General features: G+C 42.8%; 1 protein-coding gene across 4 annotated transcripts in view; it reads left to right on the top strand.

Annotated features, from left to right (window-relative positions):
* The first annotated feature begins 546 nt into the window (after positions 1 to 546).
* The window catches only part of GPRIN3 (GPRIN family member 3), a 77,007-nt gene continuing 57,694 nt past the window's right edge, over positions 547 to 19,859 (top strand). Inside the window, exon 1 of one of the 4 annotated variants that reach the window (XM_082461711.1) lies at positions 547 to 7,964. The gene's annotated coding sequence lies outside the window, so the exon portion shown is untranslated. Of the gene's footprint in view, positions 7,965 to 8,351; positions 8,454 to 8,513; positions 8,771 to 8,913; positions 9,025 to 19,859 lie in introns of those variants that run through there. The other 3 variants (XM_082461710.1, XM_082461709.1, XM_082461713.1) reach the window with 3 other exon arrangements.

Below are 19,859 nucleotides of genomic sequence, written 5' to 3'. Positions count from 1 at the left end.
AGGTGGAATAGTCTTAGGCAAGGCAGCCAGTTTCTAGAGAGTGGTTATACCTGAAGCCACGTGCTAGTTGCATTCTCTTTCCAGGAGGTCCATCCAATTTAGAGCTGAACTTTTCCCAGTTACTGGAGAAATTTGCAGCAAGTACCATTAGCCCATTGCCCTTGGAGAAGAAGGAAGGGCAAGGGAAAAGAAGGGTCGGGGTCTTAAACAAGCAGGCTGAAATGCCAGCAGATAAAGCATTACTGAGAAGTCAGGCAGAAGTGGGCCCATATGAACCAGGAGAACATGGTGGAGAACAGAGATGAAGGTTGATCATCATTGTAGACATGGTGGCCCAGGGCCCACCTCAGTCATTTCACGTTCAATGTGGAAATTTAGTGAGCTTATTTCCATATTCCACCAGCTGGAGGCTGAGAGTCTACTGCCCGTCTTTGTTAGACTTGGCTTTGGATCTGAAAACTTGAGTTTATATGGCGAAAAGCCTGAGGTCTTAGCAACATTGTGCAAGAGAAAGGCAGGGACTTCCAAGCCTCTGCAATCAAAAGATATATTCAACACTAGCTCATCTATCTGCCTGTCAGTCTGTCTATCTATCAATCATCTATCAATTTGTCTCGGAAGAAAGTAGTATCTCCTCTTTTGAACCCTTTCTTCCAGCATTGGAACAAATTTCTGAACCTTTGGTCTAATACCAAAGCAAGTCATTGATTGTGTTCAGGTGCCATATTTTATGGGGAAAAAGGGACCTTTAAACACCAGAATACTCCCCAGTCTGCCAAGAGAACTCTGCTATGAGAGCCTTACTGAGGGAAGAGCAGGTTTTTGTCTCTATCTCATGCTAACCCCGGGTCAAACGCTAAATGGTGGAATGTCATGCCCTAATGCCTGTATCCTATGAATTGTATTGCTGTATTTCTCTCACCATCCCTCCCCAATACTATGTATTTATATTTACATAAGTTAAATGGTCATATGAACTTTCAACTCACGCTACAGTTTTCTTTACATTAGTTGTATTCCAGTCCTTTTCCCGATGTTACACCTTGAACATGTTGAGTGAACTAATTCTGGAGAGCCCTTGCTATTTTGGTCAATGGTATTTCTGATAGAGACTTGGGATACACCCTAATCTAACTGTCAATTATTTTATTCAATAGTTAACAAATATTGTTTTTTTGTATCGACTGTGTGCTACGTACTACGCCAGGTGCCACTCGTAAACCAAGAAAAAAGTCCTGTCCTCGAAGAAATTACAGTCTAGGAGTTGTGGTAAAGAGGCAGACAAATAAATAGGCAATGTAATACCAAGTGATGAACAGGTAGGTGCTTTAAGAACACAGAGGAGAAGTACTTAACCCAATCCCAGAGTCTCAGATAGCCTTTTTAGAGGAAATGGCTTTACCTAAGACTTGAAAGATATATAGACATTGGCCAAAAAAACGGGGGTGGGGGGGAGGGGCAGATCTGGGGCAGGAAATTATGCCAGAGGGAACGACCTACAAGAAAGCACTTCATACATTTAAGGGAATGTATCAAGTAGTCAATCAGATTCTCTTTCTTGGGAAGCTTGAACGCAAGTTGTGCAGAGAAAAAGAAGAATTCAGGGAATAGTGGTGTAAACAGAGGAACAGAAAGAAAGACAGTTACAAGGTCCTTTGCAGGCTTCAGAAAAAGAAGCAACAGCAAATGGCTGCTTCTTAAGGAATAGTGTGACTAAGTCACCAGAGCTTCTTGTTGGACCATAAGCGCCATTGCCAATCACTGCGTCTGCTGCTCTATTCTGAGGGACATACGAAGTCTTTCTGTGCAGCTGTTATAAGAGCCTATAAGAACTCTTCCCTTGCAGGAGACAAACCCACCTTGAAAATGAATGAGCAGTGTAAAATTCAACGGTAGAACTTGAATTCAAAGATGGCTGAATGTAGAGTTTTAAATGATATCACCAGAAATAGAACTCTGTCTCTTTCTCTCCATCTCCCAGCCCTGCTTTCCTTTCTTCTGTCTTCATGTCTCCCTCATGCAAGCTTCTTCCAAGTGGTCCCCACTAGCAGCCTCAGTTTTACATTTTACTAGGCAGGAGACCCCATCTTTCCCAAGAGTTCCAGCCATAGTTTGGGTATTGCACATATCCGTGAGCCGATCACTATGGCCAGGGACAGGTGGTCCTTCTATTTCTCTGTCCTAGGTCATATATGCACCCTGGGTCAAGGTCAGCTCCACCCAAGCACATGGACTGAGGTGTGGTTCCTCAGTGGATATTCCTCAGTGGAAGTTTAGAAGACAGAAACAGCAGCTCTCTTCCATAAATGGGTCCCTGTGTGTCCTTCCCTCCCTGCATTTTTCAAACAAGTTCACAGTAGTTGATGTCAACTCAGCATATTTGTGTGTGTGTGTGTGTGTGTGTGTGTGTGTGTGTGTGTGTGTGTGTTTGTTTTCTTCTCCTCATTGCCTAAAAGTTCCTGGGAAAAATAATCACTTGAAAAAATGGTCCTGTGTGAAATAGATTTTTTACGTGTGTGACATGCAATTTTTAAATGGAAGGTGATGGTTATCCTTAAGAGCATATGGCAAAAATGGCCAAGTACAAACCAAACACTGCCCCACTGCGGAGCCATGAAGATGGCGTCAGCACAACCACGGTTTTCAGAGCCTAAAGTAATTTAGGACTCTTCCTTTGTCTTAAAGTTAGCTGGATGTCTTTTGTTGTAAAGATAATTCCATCTCCTCTGACTTTAATCGAATAGAGTAATAAACTTTAAAATGCCTAGCGCAACAACTGAAGCAGAGTCAGTCCTTTTAAAAATTGAGCCGGCCTGAAATTCTACGAATGTTGACAATCAATAGGCAATGTGCCAAGTTTGACAACAGAAAATAATATAATACAAAGACTTGTCCTCATGGGACTCAGAGTTTATTAAAGGAGAAAAACAAATAAAAACACAAATTCTGGTACAGTGCTTTAAGCAGAGCAAAGATTGATACCCGGTGCAGACGTATCACAGAGGAAGAAGTAATTAAACATGGGGCTGGGTGGTCTGGGCAAGGGCTCCCGGAGGAGGGGACAGCTAAACTAGATTTTGCCAGAGGAACAGGAATTTGATAAGTGGCTCTGAGGAAAGGGCGTTTCGGGAGGTGGGTGAGGGGCGGGTACAAGTCAAAACAAAGTCATGGTGCTGTGGGAAAATATACTCGTGTGCTTTACAAACTACTGGGGCAGGAATGGAAAATGTGAGCTCGGGGAGCAGCAAGAGAGACGCTGGTGTGACAAGCAGTGATCTGAGTGTCTTTTATCCAATCAACTGAACAAGCCTATCTTAAGACTATTGCAGATGGTGAGAATCGAAACCTTTGACAGTAGGGCACTGACTAAATATACAGTAGAATACTAAATATGACTATAAATGATGCTGCAGAGGCTATTTAGTATTAGAGGAGGGGAGGGAAGGAGGGGGGGGGAGAAGGAAGGAAGGAAAGAAGGAAGGAAAGAAAGAAAAAGAAAGAAAGAGAAAGAGGAACAAAAGAAAGGAAGGAAGAAAGAAAGCAAAGAAGGAAGAGAAAGGAAGGAAGGAAGAAAGAAAGAAATGAAGAAAGAAAGAGGAAAGAAAGAAAAAGAAAGGAAGAAAGAAAGGAAGGAAGGAAGAAAGAAAGGAAAAGAATAACAAGAAAGGTGGGGGGAGGGAATAGGGGCAAGAGAGAGAGAGCGAAGGGAGGAAAATAGGTAAGAGCCTGACTTATATGACTGGCCCTAGTTTTCCAGAAATCCAAAGGCAGTCCGGTAACATCAAAATGGACCTTACTGTGAGTCTGCAGTATTTCTATACTGATTCTCTGTGAAAGACACTACTAAGGGCTGATCCTAGAGCCTACGTTCCTTCTCTCTTAACAACAGAACCTTGGTTATGACTGGGGCACCAGGACAACCAGCCTAGAAAAATCAAAGCAAGCCTGTTCCTCCTGGCTAGGTGCTCACTTTCACCGCCTCCTTGGGTGATTCGGTGACTGAATTCTGGCCAATGACTTGGGAATAAGAGAATGGGTTCTGGAAAATATTTTTTTCTTCCATAAAAAGAAGAGGTTCCCTTTTCCACTGGAATTCTTTTCTTCCTATTTTATAGGAGGGGAGAAAACCTTTTTCCTCTATCCTGCTAGGGTCTCTAATTGGGGCCCTGAAAATTAGACAGTCAAAATACAGATTAACAGGAGAAAAAGAAACAGAGTTTATTAATACGTATGTACATCAGGTGTAGATGCAGAAGAAACTCAGTGATGAGTAACTCAAAGGGGTGGTTAGAACTTGGGCTTATATAGCATCTTCACAAAAACAGTAAATTTGTATAGAGATAACAAGACAAAGGAAAAAGGGGTTTAGGCTTTTAGGGGCAGCAAACTGTGGGAAGGCAAATATATAGGGGGAAACCTAATTAAAGATGAGTTATTTTAATCAGATTTGTTTGCAGACTTATCTCGGGGCCAGCTTTCTGTTTTCTTCATGGCCTTAAAACTGCCTGGGAGAGGGGATTTAGGGTAACCCTCACTTCTCAGAAGTTTCTGGTTTTAGTCAGATAAGGGAAACTCCAAGAAGGCTTCTATCTGCATCTGTTGATTCTCATTTTCCTCCAGCTCAAAACAATCCTTATGCCAAAGTGGCATATTTTGCGGTGGCATATTTGAATCCCCTACACTGTCTTGAATGCGGTTTGTAAGGATACGATTTTTAAAGCAATGGCAGCCACTTTGTAACCATGCAGCGATAAAATCGATTTAGAGTCCAGCACTGGGCAGAATGCATGGATATTAAACAAACAAAAAAATAGAAGTTATAGTCACTGAGCCCAAAAAGTGTAATACAAAGCGTCAAGACACACGTATGAATGAACCAGAGAACAATTACGAAACAACTTACAGTATTACTCAGTGCCAACTAATGCAGGAGTGATGGCAGCCCTTCAGAATCTACCATTGCTAACTCATCCCGCCAATGCCTATTGCCAATCCAGCTAAACTGATGAAGCTTTTAGGAAAGATGTGACATTTAGAGAAGATTCTCATCTTTTTAAAATACAGTGCTGCCCCTGTCTAAACAGCCCTAAGAGCTTTCACTCAGAAAGGAAATAGACTATCAAAAAAGCATTTGGCTGGACACGGGGCTTCAGTCTTGGTAAAGGAACTGAACAGCTGTGGAACCTAACAAAGTTTATTTAAACATCTGGGATTTGATTCCTGGTTTATACATTGGGGATGATTCATTCAACTTACTGAGCCCTTACTAAATGGTGTGTACTGTTTTAGGTGACAGGGATCTAGCAGAGAACAAAAGACACAAAGTCCCTGCCCTCATAGACAGTAGACATACAATAAACAAATAAATACAGAATGCAGTAGAAAGTCTGATGGAAAAACATAAAGCAGGGTAAGGAGAATAGGAAGAATGACAGGTAAGTGGGGAGGGAGCTGCTATTTTATATAGAGTGGTTGAGAACGCCTCTTTGATAAGAAGCTTGCATTTCCTTCCCCATGCGATGTGAGGGGCATATGTGTTCGTGTGTTTGTGAGCATATTGGCCTGCTTCTCTGGGGGCAGAGGGAAGGAACTCAAATAACTGAAAATATGTAAAAAGCACTTGGTAAATTACTCGGCACTATGTGAACATAAGGTATTATTATTGTTGTTATTATTTCAGGTTAAGTCTAAACTCTGTAACTTGACATTTAAGAGCCTTCACAACACAACTCTCTAACCTACCTTTCCAGTTTTATTTCCACTCCCCTATATAAACCTAACTTCCAAATAAAATTTTCACTTTACCTGATTCACTTGGCAATTAACCAAGTACCACCTCACGTTGCTTCTCCTCTTTCCTCTGTTTAAATCCTTTATTATTTTCATTTTCCATAAATTCTGTGTTCCTAATGAAATGTTAACCTTGTGCATGTCAGAGTCTTTCTATAAATTCCTTGAGGCGTTCAATAATATGATTTGGCTTTGTTTCACATACTGGTTTAATGTTTATCATCACTCCGATAATTATTACTCTTTGGAATTTGGTGTTGTACTCAATTTTGTATGAGTTTTGAATTGCCTTATTCATCATAGAACAATGTACCTTTGAGAAGCAGAATTTTTTTAAAAAATTCTGTATTGCTAAAGTGAGCCTATACCTGTGGTTAGGACGTCCCCTAAGGATTACCTCAGTGCCATTCAGACCAATAAGTATCTCCTAATTTTATGTGTCCACTTCATGACCACAATCCTAGGCATCTTCTTGGCTTTTTCATGGCCTCGGGGTATTTCTCGCCACTATACATTTGTTATTGTCTCTTGAATGACTTTCAAGTGAATATTTCCATTGAAAGAACTTCCCAGCAGTCTGAGAAATCAAGCAGAACAGAAGGATGAGTAAAATACAGTAGAAACCATAGGATAAGCACTAAGTGAAGTTTTGGTAGATATAATGACCCTCACAAAGTACCTACATCCTAATCCCTGGGACCTATGAATATGTTACCTTGCATCGCAAAAGAGCCTCTGCAGATGTGAATAAATTAAAGCTTTTGAGCTGGGGATGTTATTCTGGGTTATCTGGGTTGAACCAACATAATCACAAGAGTCTTTATCAGAGGGATGCAGGAGGGTCAGAGTCAGAGTAGAGGATAGAAACAGAAGTCTGAGTGATGTGCTCACAAGCCAAGGAATGCAGGCTGCTTCTAGAGGCTGGGAAAGAAGACGAAGGAACAGATTCTCCCCTCAGAGCCTTGAGAAGGAATACATAGTCCTAATGACCCTTTGATTTTAGTCCCGTAAAACCTATTTTCAGGTTTTGGACCTCAAAAACTATAAAATAATAAATTTGTATTGTATTAAGCCACTAAATTTGTGGTAATTTGTTACAGCAGCAGTAGGAAACTAATACAGTGGTATAATTAAAAAAAAAGTCCTGAGCTAGGGATCTGTCACAATCTAGTCCCCACCACATGTTTATTAATTGTGTAATACCAGGAAAATCACTCTACCACAGCTTCCTTTCCTGTAAAGTAAAATTATACCTGCCTTACAGCGTCGTTATGAAGACAGATAAAATTATTCATGTGAGCACTGTGCAACGTGTTTTGTGTGATACAAATGTTAGGTGTAAAACTTGGACTTCACGTTTTCTAAACGAGGGCGAGGACTGGAATGAAGACGTCCATCCTTGAATGTTACATCATAACCACCCTCAGTAACCGACGTGTTATTTTAGCAGTGGTAGAAGTGGCCACCTGGCACCCTGGTCACAAACCTCCCTCCGTTAACCCAGTTGAACATGGCTAATGGACTGCAACATTCTTTGCCCAAAAGCCAAGACACGGCCTTAGAATCCTTCTTAACCCACCTTTAGGAGGTTGCTGTCAATCACCTAGAGCTGCCGTGAAGGAAGAAACTTATTAAAATCCCTGACCTAGTGGTTTAGAAAGTTTTGTCCCTTGGCCAGCATCACGGGCACCCCCTGTGCGCTTGTTAGTAATGCAGACCCTCAGGCCCACTCTGGGCATACGGAATCGGAGTCTACATTTTAACAAGATCCCCAGGTGATTCCCATGGGAGAGAGGATACATTTTGCAGCGTTTTGAATCCCAACTGTGCAGGTCACTACTGTGTGACCTCAAGCGAAGTGTCTGAATCATCAAAGCCTCCGTTTTCTCATCAATAAGGTGGAGAATAACACCCACCTCACTGGGTCGTTATGAGAATTACAGAGGCTGCATATAAGGCATTTCGCACAGTGCCTGCCAGCAAATCCTGAGTGAATAGGATTCCTCTTCATTGAATCATTTGCACCGTCTACAGCCTTTAGCCATACTACACATCCATTCAGCGTTGCTGGAGCCGCTTTGAGTGGACACTTTCCAAAGCCATCCACGCCCAGGAGAGCGCAGTGGGGCGGGGAGACAGGAACCCTGGCAACAATGCCGTCTCCAAACACGCAGGTACCGTACATGTTGCAACACCCAGGAAACGCTGGGTGGTCTCCCTGCTTTCAGAGCTCCCCGGCGCGTGGCTGTATGAGAAACCGTCTGCTGGCGTCTAGACACAGCATGGAGTCTGGGGACCTGCGGGAGGGAGCCAGAGCCAGAATCCCTGCTGAGTCGCTCTCGGCCCCAAGCCCTCTACCGTAATCCTTTTCTTAACTTTCCATCTGCTGCCCGTCTGCCTGCAGGGGCTCCGCAGCCCGCCAGCCCGTGCCCGGCTGCCCCCCGGCCCGCCGTAGCAGCCGCCGCAAGCCCCTCCCCAGGGACGAGCGGGCTGGGCGGGGCCGCGGCGGGGGCGGAGCTCGGCGGCCTGCTGGTGCCGGAGCCGCTGCCCGAGCTGCCGCCGGTGGTGCCGCCGCCGCCGCCGCCCCCCCGCCCCCTTCCCCGGAGGCTCGGGCGGAGCAGCACCGCCGGCGAGGACAGATGGCCGCAGCCCGGGCCTGACGGGTGAGCAGTCGGGCACGTGAACGCCCACCTCCAGCTTGGCTCAGTGCCCGGCGGCGGCGGCGGCGGCGGCGGCCCCGCGGTGCCCCCCGGCGTCTCCGCCCGGCCCCTGCGCGCCGCCTCTGCGCTTTGCGTAGTAATTGCCGTTCCTGCTAGCGCCCCGCTCGCTCCCGGAACGCGTGTGAGGAGGACCGCCGCTGCCGAGCCCGCCCGAGCCATCGGCGTGGCGCCGGGAGCCGCTGCTCGGGATATGCGACGGGAGGCCGCCGGCACAGCGCAGGCAGCGGCCCCGCCGCGCCGGGAGAGCCGGGCGACAGCAGGTAGGCGACCGGCGGCCGCGGCAGGAGCCGGCCCCCCGAGCCACCTCTGCCCGGCGTGCAGCCCTAGGGGAGCGGAGCTCTGCGGGCTGCTCAGTACTGCTGGGGAGTGGATTCGGTCCCACATTTTGCCAGGTGGTCCTTTTTGCCTGTTGCTCTCGTCCCCGTCCCAGCCGGAGCTCCAGGAGGGGCCGTCTTTCTCGCGGGTGATGAATTTCTCGGCAAGGTCATTGCTCCCTTAGGCTCTGGCTTGGAAGGTAAAAGAGAGAAGACGCCTGCTGTTCTTGTGCTTGGGAGAAGTATTTATAATCAATCAGGTCTGCACACTGTGAACATCCAGATAGGAGTGTGTGTGTGTGTGTGCGCGCGTGTGCGCGCGTGTTTGGCAATACTACACAGGCATTTTTCTCATTTTCCTACGCTCATTTCCTTTAAGGGAAACATACTATCGTTATATATAATATACATGCGTTTGTGTGCATGTGTATCCACACATTTACACATATACAGTTTTTCTTGAGATGGGCGGAGAGAGAAGGGCGGGCAGAGGTTGATAAAGGGAAATCATTGCAGAGACCTGTTTAGTATCTAGAGGTGAACTTTGGAACCACACTGAATAAGGGTAGAGACTAGAGGCTATAAACAGTTCTTCGGAGATGGATTTTAGAAAAGAAATCACTGTCAGCCAATACACAGACAGATCCTTATGCCAACCAGGCAGATCTACAAGATACAGGCAAAATTTCAGACGCAACAATGGACAGTGAAGAGGGGGGCGGAGAGGAATTTAAACACTGGAAAGTGCATTTTGGGTGGTGGGAAGGCAGCAAAGCCCCAAAAGGGTGCAAGGGCTTTTCGGAGGGGCATTGGGAGAAATCTCGGCTTGGGGTGTAGGTAGTTCAAGGTTAAGAGGATGTGAAGGTCCAGAAAGCAGCACAGGTGGTGGGAAAAAGGCAATGCTTTGGAGGAGGAGGGGAGAAACGAAGCTCTGAAAGTCACCAAGAAGCAACCACCTTTTATTAAGGTACCCTCTTCTTCCTGTTAAGGCAAATACCTTGGATATGCTCCATGTCAATATTTTTCCTAACACATTTGTTAAAGATGCATTGGACCATGTTTTCATTTTGTTTTTTGCAAAGAATCTGGGTCATGGTGGGACTGGGAGGAACTGAAGTGTTTACAGCACCAGCAAGATTTGGAGAGAGAGTTGATTAAGGCTTTAGCTTCATGAAATATTTACACATCTCCTGCGTGGGCTTTTGTTTGCCCTTGCTGGTACAGCTGCATATTTTACTTTGATAATGCTTTGAGTGTACGTCTCCCGAATCTGCTTATTTTCCAGTTATAAACTATTCTTTCTCTTCCATTGTGTTCACCATTGGCCTGCCCTGAGTAACAACTGTGGGAACAAAGATACATGAGTCACAGCTTAAAGAAGAAAATCTTCTCTGTTGTTATCTGGGAATGGCAGGAATTTATATTAGGGAATATTCTTTTGAAATAGGATCACGAAGAACATTTTTCAAGCTTTTTGGTGCGTTTAGTGGAGGGGAGAGGTTGTTGATTCATAAACAGAAAAAAAAAGTAGTAATTGCCATGGCAAGCCTAGATGTTATATCATCGGAATTTATTTTGAAAACAGTGCAGAGGAACTCATGGAGATCCTTGTAAAGTGTGTTTTGGTGCGGTGAGCCTTCGCGCAATCACTCATTAGACTTTTATGAAAATGATGAGGGCAAAATTGCCAGTGTATAGCTTCCTATTGGAAACAGAGGACTGAGGCATGATGTGACTCAGAAGCGCCTCAATTGGAGGGCAGGGTGGGTTCCAACAAGCAGTTTTAAAGTCTGGGTGTTTTTTAAAAATTGCCTTAAAACAAATACACTTGCCCAATACACTTAATTATTTGTCCTTTCAACCTATCCTTGGTTGTACCCTAAATGAACTTGAAAGAATGTATTAGACACAGCTATCCTTCACTGTATGAATTTCCAGTCACAAAATCTGCAGCTTTCAAGGAAGCACTAAAATATTGATCATAGAATCACAAAATCATGAAAGGTTGGCCTCGGAGGGTCAGGACACACAATTCCAGTCCCAGATCACACTCGAACTTTTTCAGTGGCATCTCTTTATGCATTCTCTTATTGATTCCTTTATGCCTTCTACATATTTTTATCCTGAACTCGACGTGGTCCTAGATTGTGGAATAGAAGAGTCTCGGCCTGCAAGACTTGGGAGGGAGGGAGGAACAGCTACTTGAGTGCTCTGACGGGGAGAGTACAGGGTGCTATGGCAGCCAGCGCGTGGAGGGGGAGAGGAACAGTCCCAGGGACCTGAAGGATGAGGGGCTAGCCTGGCGAAGACGAGAGAGAAGGGCACTCCTGGTATAGGGACCAAAATATACAGAGGCCCAGGAAGAACAAGTAGCTCTAGGTGGTTGAAAAACTGTGAGGATAGAAAGATGGAAAGATGGGGATGGAGAAGGAAGTGAGTGGATCCATCCTCAAACTGAAATCCAGAAGAGCTGCTAACTCATCTGGCCAGGAGACCATCTGATCCAGACACGTTAGGGAAATACATTCATGTTGAGGCTCTGTGTTGTTCATATTACCCAAGTTTATCTCTTTCAACTATCTAGAAACCATATTTACCTTAATTTACAATAGCCTGATTAAAAGGGAGATATGTCCTTGAGGAAGTCAGAATTCTCTGTGCCTCAATTTCTTCATCCAGGAAATGTCTACCACCTACTGTGCATATTGCGAAAATAAAAGAGAATGAGGGAATGGAGATTTGAGTTTTATAGAAATGCAGGGAATCTTTATGACAGCATTGCTCAGGGCAAAAGAATGGAAAATACTTGTATATTCCAAGCATTTAATTGTCCCGGATGACTCCAAAAGGCAAAAAAAAGGAACTCAGGAAAAGCCCAAAGGCCACAGATAATTATACAATTATTTAAAGTGAAGGAAATTACATACAGCAATCCCAGAGTAATCAATAAGTGCCCTACTAGAACTGGTCACAACCGGTTGTGAAGTCAGTTTACTGGGTCTGATAGCACTTTTATTTTTGAAAAACAAAATAGAGTAAAACAGAATAGGCGGGTAAATAAGTATTGTTCTTGGAACTTTTAAATAGATATCTATATGTATATACCCATCAGACTATGATAAAACGTCTATCTTATTATGCATCGTTTCAGAAGGTCCAAAAGCTACTGCTTTAAGTGATACAAAGAAGAGATGCTTCCAGTTTGCAAGAACCCGAGAGTCAACTAGAGATCTACTACACAAGCATTTATGCCATATTCTGAATAACAAACTGGTCTTGAGAAAGGCAAGGCATCATAATTTACCAGTAAATTCATGGCAGTAAAGTCAGAAGAGAGGGAGATCCTTGGGGACTGAATTAGTCTAGAAGAAGTTCAGAATGGAGGTGGAACTTGAGGTAGTTTATGAAAGATGGATGAATCTGGGTGGGCAGTGAGCAAGGGGTGGTGATATAGGAGGAGGAAGTAAAGAAGGAGGTGGGGTAATGTGAGGTTTATTTAAGAGTCACTTAGAAAAGAAAAAAATGAATATTGAGTTGGGAGGGAGAGAATTACAGCAGAATTTCTGTTTAGACTAAAATATGACTCAAAAATCACTTATTTCTATAATTTATATATTTATTTTCTATCTAAGATTTCTTTTCCTAATCCTGGTACTTTAGGAAAATCTAGACAGAAGGGCCATCATGTCAGTCATTAATCTCTTATTTCCTGCCACCTTTTTCTTTCTTTTGCAATAATTTAATGGCTAAGGCTTGTTTCAAATGAATTTAATGGTTGAATTATTGAAGTTATGTGATACACCACATTGTAGCATGATTATTTCATTTCTCAGAACACAAGTATAGTCATTGGCACAGAGGGTCAAGGGTGATCAAGTGATTGTCATAAATAGAGCAGACGCTTCTATCGTTTTCAACAAGTCTTCTTTCTTGAGTGCCTTGTAGGTGTAACGCCCCGTGCTAGGCACTGGCAGCTCTGTGAAGATGAATCAGACCACTTGGTACTCAGAATCCCAAAAGGAAGGGCAGAAACTGCCAGATTTTCTCTTTCAGTTGCTCTCTGACTTGTCCATCATTTTAGCTAAATATGTAAATATGTTTACAGGCATTTTGAGAAATGAACCTCAGAATGTTTTGCTATAGCTAAATAGTTATTTTGAGGAGGTAAAATCAGAGAAAACAGTCATTACTTGTGTTTCTGAAAACTTTTGGTGGGCTACTCTCAGCTCTTGCTGTCTTTCCTAAGCAGTAAAACAATCTCATGGTATTGATATCCTCTTGAATAAAGCTGTACCTTTAACCAGGAGAACCACTGCCAGTTAAAATAGAGACTCATGCGCTTCAATTGATTGATTTGAAAGGCAGTCAAATATGGAAATTCACTTTTTTATAAAGATGCCCTGGACTCCTCTTTCATCTTTCTCCACATCAGAATGTTTAGACTAGTGATAATCTAACTTTTTCTGCATGAGTCGAGTCTGGAATAATAAAAACACTTAGAGGCTGCATTTGAATTGAAAAGGCATTTGTTGAATTTCACGGGGGAAGATGTATATACATATATATACAATACTCTTGCAATTCAGATTACTGTCTTGAATGCCGGTGAGAAAAATTTTCACAGTTTTTTATCTGGGCATGTTAGAGTTGGCAGTGCAGTAGCAACTTTCTAATTTTTCATGTCTGTAATTAGACTGTCAGCTTTACTTTGAAGCTAGCAGCGTAACTGAGGGCCCGAATTATTATTTTCAGTCAGTAGTAACTGACCCTTAGCTGGAGGGTTAAATGCTATGACCTATGGAATCCGAATCCAAGTCTGTAGGTAGGGCTTAGAAATCTGTATTCTGTAATGGTCCCCAAAGGATGTCCATAGCCAGACTTGGACACCCCTGTTTAGTCCTGCCTTTATATACAAGGAAGTAGACAGATTACAGGTGAGTCCCAGACAAGTTAATAAATTGTCCTAAATCACTCTTAGAACTGGGGCAAAACAATCTAGACCTCAGCTTTCTAATTCTCCACTGATTCTCCACTAAGGGGAGGAGGAACAGGACCTGAAGTGAGGGTCTGAGGGCTCCTCAGTGGTAGGGGGAGGGAAATCAAATTACTCCTGCAGCCCTTCCTCCCAAATTGCGAGTCAATGCAGTGATCTCTGTCTCAAGGGTCTGATGGGGCAGAAAAATTGTGGGGATCAGCTGTGTGATCTGAGGCCAGGTGCTTTCTTGGCCTTACACACCAGATTCAATTTTAAAATGTTAATTCTTGGGTCCTAAACCCAGTGGGTACCCAAGCCATCCCTAGGAAGACTGCTTTAGTCAGTAGTCACAGCCTGTGATACTGGCAGAAGCAAGCAATCCCTGAAAAAAACTCAAGGCCAGAGAGTAAAAATCCACAAAGTCACAAGCGCCTCTAGGGACCTCAGGACTGTTGCTAATTCAGTAACAGACAGCTGGGCAGAGAGCGCCAGAGCTCCTTAAAAAATCTAATTGGACCTACTAATTTTCTGGAGGCAAAGGAAGTTGCAGAGAATCCTTTTTTTTAAAGCCTGAATTGCAAATGGTCCAACAAAGTGAGAGATCTAGTTTAGGGGGAATACTCAAGATATTTTATGTGGACAGATTCTTGACTGTTTTTTCAGGATATTGACTTCTAAATAGACTCAAATTAAACTAACCATATTGTGTCTATGGGAGACTTTCTTTATAACGTAAAACTTTGGGTAAATGAAATGCTTGAGGGAGTTAAATGTTTGTGTTCAGTATATTTTCTGAGGAATCAGAGAACTTTTTGTTTCAATTCTTGTTGACAATTTTTCTAAAATCTAATACCCTGTGCCTGTATGTCTGCCGTAATAAGGACAATATGGCAAATATCAGGATTCAGAATTTTGCATCGCGTCTGGGTGTCTGTCCTGAATTACACCTGTGTAGGACAGGGCTGCCGAATATAATATAGAATTTTTAAACTGCTTTTCTTTTTTTTTTTCACTCTGATGTGAATGTGCCTTCTCATGATACACTTTTAAAAAATTTTGTTATTGTTCAAAAATGCAAAAGATATTTGATTCATTGTGGGTTCCACTTTGTTGGACTTTGGTCTTTGCCTTTGCCATTACATCATTTTGGAATGCTTATTTCTTCATCTGAAATTAGTTTCTCAATCCCCTCAAAACATGGTTTAAAGCTCAATTATTTCAGCAAACTCTCCATGCTTCTTTAGACCTGTTTCTAACTACTATTTTATACATAGCATGAATTTTCTTTTTTAATATTTATTTAGTTGCACCAGGTCTGAGTTGAGGCAGGCGGGCTCCTTAGTTGTGGCTCACCTGCTCCTTAGTTGCAGCACGCGGACTCCTAGTTGAGGCAGGCAGGCTCCTCAGCCGAGGCTCCCAGGCTCCCCCGTTGCGGCACGTGAACTCCTAGCTGTGGCATGCGTGTGGGATTTAGTTCCCTGACCAGGGATCGAACCCAGGCTCCCTTCATTGGGAGCACAGAGTCTTATCCACTGCGCCACCAGGGAAGTCCCCATGGCATGAATGTTTAATTTATCCTTACTTGTGTTGTTCTCTAAGCATGCCTTTCCTTGAATCCTACAAATTATTTCTCCTTGAAATATGCAGGCAAAACTGAAGTGACTAGAATTTTAATGCTAATGAGAATTTTAACCAGAGCTAAGGTTAATAAATAGATGTACATTTCCCCCTGCATCCTTGAATATGTAAAAATTGCTTATGACAAATGGGTGTGGAGGATTGGTTTTGTTTTTCACGTTGAACAAGTTCTGAAAGCAGTCAGAGAGCAGAAATCTGTCAATGTCAAGGTCAGGGGCTAAGCTCTGACCGAGTGAAAATGGCTATGCCTTCTCCTTTCACGTGGGGGATGATTTCTTGTCTACATATGTAGATTCTCAGAACGAAAGAATCCTTTGCCATGAGCATCTGAGGGATCTGCTGCACTTCACTTAAACTGCCCAGACAGGTGTGAGGATGTATGTTACAGATCAGACATTGAACACTGGCAGTCTGTGGGCCCAGCAGGACGATCATGTTCTACTTGGCCTGCAGGTATTTCTTTTTAATTAGGCCAGTATTTAAAAATCAGAAGATCTATTATAAAAATGAAACACCAACCCACATTCTCTAAGCTGGAGTTGAATAACAGTATGTGCTACCTCTTTATTACACTTCAGACCCCACTACTCCCTATTGTCTCCCTGACATTGAGACTTCATATAAGTCCCTTGTACTCAACAGCTTCCCTTAATTGTGTGAGCTACCTAGAAGCCGTAGATACTGAGTTCACAAAGCCTGGACGAGATGTTTTCTAAGTACCACTGAGCTCTCCAGTGCTGTGAGTGTGCTCATGAAATTGATGGGACTCTACACAGTAGAGAGGCCATTGTGCTGAATGTAGTTAAGCCCCGTAAACTATAGCGAGAGTCTAAACAGTTTTCACCATCAGAATATGTAGATTCTGTGAAAGGGTAATGAATACAAACTGAGTTGACCTGGTCTGTTAAGAAGAGAATAGTGGAAATTTTTGTTTGCTTGCTTTTTACTCTACCACGTGTTGCAAAAAGCAAAACAAACAAAAAGTTTGATCAATTATTTATTCTTTAACATGACCAATGATTACAGTTTTATATTGGATTGCTTATTTTTTTTTTTTTTGCTTTTTTTTAAATTGAGGTATAGTTGATTTACAATATAGTGTTAGTTTCAGGTGTACAGTAAAGTGATTCAGTTATATATATGTGTGTGTGTGTATATATATGTGTATATATATGTATATATATATATATTCCTTTTCAGATTCTTTTCGCTTATAGGTTATTGCAAAATATTCAGTATAGTTCCCTGTGCTCTACAGTAGGTCCTTGTTGTTTAGCTTTATATATTTTTAAATGCACCATATCTTTGTTTTACGTACAACTCTTTCCATAGACACGACACATGCATAGCCTCCTGAAAGCCCAAAGCTTATCTCGAGCTTTCAGTAGATGGTACATTCTGTTTGGTAGGCAGGGCAGTTGAGAATAAACCGTCAGGGGTGGTATCGACTCGTATCCCAGTTTGTAGCTGTGGCCTGCACACCTGAGGAAGGGTCACCTAACGATGGTAGTTGGCTGTGCTTCCAACCTGTGACTGCAGCTGCCCAGATCCCTGTGCAGTCTGGCTACTTGATTGTGCGGAACTGCTCTGTTCATGTGGCTGAAAATGAGGTGACTCTGTCAGGGTTGATTTACTCGTATTGTAAATAAAAACAAAGGCCCTTTGGAGAAAACAAGATGGAAAACGCAGGCAGATCCCTAAAGTAGAGAAAGCTCTTCCCAGCTCTGACATCTCTCCTACTTTCTCAACTCCTGCTGCCACTCTCCTTCCTCGTGCACACTTCATGCCCGCCACCTCCACATCGTGCCTCCCACTTTACTTCTAAAAACGTCGTCGCACCTAATTATTAAGCCCAAAGTATCAGTGCTTCGGCAGCTTCACTCCAAGAAGACAGTGCTGAGAATAGTATCAATGGAAGCCAGCGGAGGACACGGTGCTACATCGACTCCGTGCTTTCTTGGGACAGAGTGTATTTCCTTCTAGAATAATGTCCAAATCTTTAAGTAGTAGGCATCACCTGAAGTGTACTGATAATATATACAAAACCAGAGGTGTTCAAATTCTTTAGGGATAAAGTTATTTTTTTCTTAGTGATTTTAAGTACCTTAAATTTAGTTACACTGAAACTTTTATGCTCTCTTATGAAACTCTTCTCCTATTCCCCTGGTGGTTATTTTGATGTTTCAAATTGCAGTGATGGGTTTTTAAAGATCATCCCTCTGGGGTTTGTGGCTTTTGAGTGGTAAGTCCAAGTCTCAGGAAGGGATGATCAAAGTTAATAATCTGAACTGGACTGGATTGAGGGTACATCAGTACTTCTGCTTGGTAAGTCAAATAAAAGCATTCCTCATTTAATAAATTGGTGTTGAGTACTTTATACCTTAGACCCTGTGCTATGTGCTAGGGATTCAAAGTTGAATAAAACATAATCTGAACTTTCAAAATAATTCCCAGACTACTGGATTAGATAACCTTATTGATAAATGTGGCTCAGCAAGGTTACAGTGGACTCTTTTCCTGGTCAGGATCTCCGGGATTTCCCCAGCAGCCTAACAACGAGACTCCTTTCTCAGTCCCAACCAAGCAACCCCTGTACCTCCCTCTTCCTTCCTCAGGCCCCAGCAATTCAGTTCAGTTTCCGTCCGTCTTCACAGCTTCACCACCTTCTCGCCACACCTGGGTTCCTTTTTTCCTAGCCAGGCCAACATGAAAACTAGAAGAAGTCTTTCCCACGCTGTACTTCCTTCATGCCATCAAAACTAAAAACATAGACACACGTATTTTCAACTTCATCCTGCTAAAAACAACTGAGAAACAGAGGGTCCCAAGAGTGACTAAGATGGGGCAGATATAAGATTAAGAAATCTTCTAAGTTTCTGCTGGTGGCTAGTCTGAATACTATAGGACGTTTCCTCCCCATGAGTATACCAGAAACTCTGTGTAACTTCATCCCCTCTCTTTCTTTTCTATTCAAGAAAACATCTACAAATGCAACTGAGATGAATGAGGTAACATTATTCTAGAAATGACTATTATCGAGATTGGCATAGCTGACATGAGAGAAAACTGCTCTAAATTATTCTTTTAATAAATCATTTGTTGTCATTGGTACTTTATCATTGCTCATAAACAGTTTGTGATACACTAGTGTATTATTAGATGGTTTAAAGGTCATGGTTTTACACCATTACTTAGACTCTCAGGGATTACCTCCACCCTGGGGGGGATGATCTTGAGTCAGATCATTATTGGGTAATGTTCCCGTTTCAGGGTACTGAAAATACCTGTCTGTTTTCATAGTTGCTCAGTGAGATGCCCCATGCCCTCGTACTATCTTCTTTTTTCTAAGGTGGCGCTCATCACTTTACCCTGGTTTTCCTCTCCAGGGTTAGGACCCTGAAAGTTCAAATGGTAATTCACGTCTCTGCAAAGCCCTGGTGAATGACTGCATCTCTGTGTGTTTACCCCTACTTAGAGGAGAACTTCCTAGCCTTGCTGCCCAGAAGGTAGTGGCAGAGGGAAAAGGGGGGAGGGTACCTGGATTACAGAACTAATGATGATGAGTGGGAAGGAACAGAAGACCAGCCAGACACATGAGGGAAGAGGAAGTAAAGCGGGGTTAATGGGAGCAAGAGACCAAAGGACCCACTCAGGCCTCTTGGCCGTCTTGGTTCTGGGGCACGAGAGAACGGAATACATTTCTCTTTATCCATCTGCTTTCCACTGTGAGGAAACCGGACATGGGTAGGTTATAGATGTGTATAATTAATGACCTCTGACCCTTTCAAAACTTCATTCTTTAGGCTCCTCTGCCAGTAGCATCTGCTAAACTCATTTCTCATTTAAACAAATCTGTGAGGTTTGTACTATTATTTTCCCCATTTTAGAGAGGAGGAAACAGATTCAGTAACTTGCCCAGAGTCCTTCTGACACTAATTGATAGAGCTGTGTGAGAATCCAGAGTTGTCTACAACTTCAAAGGCACTGGGCTACATACACTGCAATATATGAACATTATTAACATTAATACTATGAGTCAAAATACGAGGAATGGGCAGGATTTTACAGACTATTCTTTCCTATCTCAGATTTCATTTCATGTTGTTTAAAGAGCAAATGTGAAAGCTTCTAGATCAGTGATAAGTCATTCTTTCACCAAACAGGGGGAGCTCAAGGACAAAACATTTTAGGTTGAAACTTTAAAAATCTTTGTATAGGTGGTAAACTAGCAAAACAAAACGTTTTATCAGAATATCCAGGTGACACATATGTCCTACAAACAACATGTCTGTTTCTTGAAAGAAAAACCGATTTCACACAGTCACGTGCACACACATGTGCACATACACACATATAACAAGAAAGAAAACCAGGCACGAGTCCGTGTTTAGCTTTCCCAATGGACTTTGGACCTGGAAACTA

Source organism: Balaenoptera physalus (assembly GCF_965194825.1).
Source record: "Balaenoptera physalus genome assembly, chromosome: 5".
Classification (NCBI taxonomy): Eukaryota; Metazoa; Chordata; class Mammalia; order Artiodactyla; family Balaenopteridae; genus Balaenoptera; species Balaenoptera physalus.
The sequence above is the reverse complement of the archived record's forward strand: the minus strand, read 5'-3'. Positions and strand labels throughout refer to the sequence as shown.